Consider the following 4,246-nt stretch of genomic DNA (forward strand, 5'->3'; position numbering starts at 1 on the left):
TCGCTGCGAATAAAGTTCAACAGTTTAACGAAAGTTCCACATGTCGGTGGATAACACTTGGATGCCACGAACCCGCGACTAGGCAGCTTCGTAACGAATAAGTCGCCTTCACCAGTAGGCTATTTTGTAGTAACACATCATAGTAACTGTTTTAGTGGCAAAAACTACCCAAGAGACTACCCGGCTACTCAAAATCTTTCCCCATTTTGGTCGCAGTTACTTAGCAGCTACAAATATACGACGTAGCCGCCGATGGTCACCGCCCACTTTATAGTGGCTTTGATAGTAGCAGTTACGTATCTGCCACTATAAATGCTAGTTGCGCTCATGTTGACTACTTGACAGTTATTTGTCCTGTCAAGAAACCTGTTATAACCGACCGCACTTTATTCCTATTAAGCATAAGCAGTTCATTTGTGATGGTTTTAGAATTAGGTTTAGGTATGGTCAGGCGCAGGCAAAACATCTGTTCTTCTTCATGTTCCATCTCCATTTCGAAGGTTAGCTATCATGGTAACATCTGTGATCATAACTATTTTAAACTTTGGAAGGTGCGGTCTTAAATAGGTCAGATAATGTGACGTTAAACCATTTTCGCAAATTACTAAGCTAAGATATTCTTCTCCTTCCAATAGATCTTTTTCCTAAAATTTTCTACAATGCCTTGCTATGTTTGTGCCCCTATCTCTTTCTACAGTGTACATTCTGCTTTTTCCTGATTTAGAATCTAGATACAAATTTTATTTTTATTTTGTCTTATTGTCAATACTTTTACAAATGAAGTAAAAAAATATCAGTTGCCTCTTCCACCTGAAACATTAAACGTTTTTTGTAACAGCTAGCCTTTTTTTCTTAAAATGAAAAAGGGTAAATTACAGAGAAGATTATTCTGTAATATGATCAATTAAGGTTTAATAAATTTATTATAATAACTGGCTTTTTACTTTTTCAAATATGTAGAGGAACTAGGGGAAAAACGAGGCATTAGGGTAAGACGGGATCTTGTGTTAAACGCAAAACAAAAATGTGTATATGGTACGGTTAAGATCCGATGTCCGGTTAATGTCGACATTATCCGTTAATCTCGAGAATAACTCACAACAAAACAACCAAAAACACAACCAAACCCAAACATTAACCTGTTAATGTCGACATTAGCCGGACATCGGACTTTAACCGTAACATATACAGGTTGTTAATTTGTTTCTTACTCGCGGCAAGAGCTTTATGGTTGAAATATGACAACCTCGGCCCGCTCGTCGAGAGACGACGGACGCGACGGAACGAGTCGGCAGCTTAGCTAGCACTCATTTGGAATGTAGACAGGGGTGCCATTCTGTTCCCCAATGTCAGTTGACAATCTGTATAAGGTAACCGTCAAGTTAACAATCTCTATACCTTCAGTTCCCGTCTCCTCAGTCGCTACTGGATTTAATTGATGCTCAGGTACAGACTAACAGCGTTAATTATTTCAATCTACGCTAACAATTTGTGGCGCAGGCGCAGGCAAAACATCTGTTCTTCTTCATGTACCATCTCCATTTTAGAAGTTGGCTGTCATGGTAACATCTGTGATCATAACTATTTTAACTTTGGAAGGTGCGGCCTTAAATAGGTCAGATAATATGACGTTAACCCATTTTCGCAGAATACTAAGCCAATATATTCTTCTCCTTTCAATAGGTCTTTTTTCTACAATTTTTCCCTGAATTATGAGCTGTAGGATCTCATATTTTGGATCACTCATAATGTGGCCAACATATTCCTTTTCACTTCATGAAGAATCTCTACGTCCTTCTCCATTCGTCTCAGTATCTTTACATTGATGATCTGATGATCTGTCCATGATATTCTCAGCATATCCAAGCTTCTACACCATACAAGAGGATTGGGAACACATAGCACTTGAGCATCCATGTTCTCAGATCCAAGCTCAGGTCGCTGCTTCAGAGAAGATTCATAAACGGTGCACGGGTTTTCTCGATTCGAATCCTTATTTCTAAACAATAATCTACGAAGGTTGCATTATTATTATAATGCAACCGCCAAGCTAAATTAGATGATGACCTCAAAACAGAAAAAGTACCACTCGGCAAAGGGCGTGAGACAAGGAGATACCATCTCTCGCAAGTTATTTATACTAGCACTGGAAAATGTCTTCAAGAAATTAGAATGGGAAAATAAAGGCCTAAACGTCGATGGCGTACACCTTAGCTGCTAATCTTAAGGCTAAAGGAGCTAAATGACCAATCCCAGAAAATTGGCCTTAAAATGAACCTGAAGAAGACGAAGATAATGAGCAACAATATCCATAAACATTACCGTAGACAACGTTGTTATTGAAAACGTAGACCATCATATATATTTAGGTAATGAAATCAAGTTGGGTAAAGATAACCAAAATACGGAGATCAAACACTGGATCCATTTGGCATGGGTAGCATTTGGAAATATGAGCGATATTACCCGAAAATGAGCGAAATTACCCGAAAAATAGCAGAACAACTACGAGTAGCGCAAAGAGCCATGAAAAGAATCATGTTGAGAGTCACCGTTAGGGAAAAAATACGGAACACCCACATACGCCAAAAAAACAAAACTAATAGATGTTGTTAACAGAGTGGCAAGTCTGAAGTGGCAATGGATAGGACATGTAGCAAGACAGGATCCAGACCGATGGCCCCAAAATGTCATTCTATGGAGACCTAATGGAACAACAGGAAGTGTGGGCCGACCAAAAAAGAGATGGTTCGACGACGTCGGAACAGTGGCAGGAAGACAATGGATAAGATTGGCTAGAGATCACGAAGCATGGAAAACCCTAGAAGAGGCCTATATCCAACACTGGATGGAACCAGTCAGAGAAAGAAGAGAAGAAGAAGAAAAATCTACGGAGCAGTCTGCACTTGTACCGGTGAAACATCAGCAGTCCGAATGGCAATTATAACCGATAAGCCATTTTTACTGATGAATGATCTAATTTTGCACCTTAAATAATAAAGCTTCAAAAATTACTGAATATATTAGGAAAAAGTTTAATATTTTAGTGCCATTGTTTACAATTTTGTACATCATTTAACATAAACGTTTGTTTGTGTGAGTAATTGGAAAAAAGTAAAAAGACATTCTTTATAAAAAGTGTCGCTTGTGAAAAGATGGGTATGATTGCATCATCTCACCCTCATTTGACAAACTATGGCAATGTATTTTTTTGTAGTTATTTGTAACCTAAACAATTTTTATTAGCTAATAATGACTTGTAAATCACTATTTTGTTACAGCACAATGGTTCACAATAATAATTATAAAACAATCTACTAAGGGAGAATAGATTAGATTAGATTCTTAGAGGTGGCTTTCGGCCTGATCCACTGCGACCTTCTCAGATTTATTGTGGTCCTCTTCTGATCCTTAGATTACATTCTCCAGTCCTATCCTTTTCACAAAGTTTAGCAACTTGGAGACTGAACCCTCCATGTAGCTCATTGGCAATGGCCTATCATTGCCTATTACCGGAACCGCACATTTGCCAGGCTGTCACACCGACATAAAATGTGTTCTCTTAGCTGACGTTTCTTCTTCAGATTGGCAGAACCTACACATAGCTTCGTCTGTCAATCCCATCAGCTTTAGATACCTATTTAGCTTTCAATGCCCTGTTAGTAGACCTACTACAGCTTTGACTGTCTTTCTGTCCTTGCTTATCAAGTCTACCGTGAATTTTGGCGAATGTTCTACAATGTACCTTTTCGCCTGTCTCTGCCCAGTGAGTTTTTTGCTGGTGTGAGTTTCTCCACCATTCTAGAGATTTGTTGGCCACCCATCGTTCCGTGGCCATTCTCGTGACCGCCTTTGCGACGTCGCAGAAGGGTTCTGGCGCTATGAATGGCATTGATGAGCCTTGCTTGGCCCTTTCATCTGCCTTTTGGTTACCCTTGTGACCCTCGTGCCCTGGCACCCAGGCCAACGTAACAGTGCTACGTTCTCCCAAAGTATTCAGAGCACGCACACAGTCCCACACTAGTCTAGAATTGACCTCCGCGGAGCTGAGTGCCTTTAGCGCCGCTTGGCTGTCTGTGAAGATGGCCACAGAACGATTTGTTCTAATTTAATCTAATCTAAGGGAGAATAGTCTAAAAAAATAAAAACTAGTAATGTGAACCAACAAAACAGCAAGTAAATAAATACTTAGCATTAACCAAAAGATGGATTGCCTGTCAAATATGTCAAAAGAGAATAATTTTTG

The sequence above is a fragment of the Sitophilus oryzae genome, unplaced genomic scaffold (assembly GCF_002938485.1).
Source record: "Sitophilus oryzae breed Bouriz unplaced genomic scaffold, Soryzae_2.0 scaffold_808_pilon_pilon, whole genome shotgun sequence".
NCBI classification, from domain to species: domain Eukaryota; kingdom Metazoa; phylum Arthropoda; class Insecta; order Coleoptera; family Curculionidae; genus Sitophilus; species Sitophilus oryzae.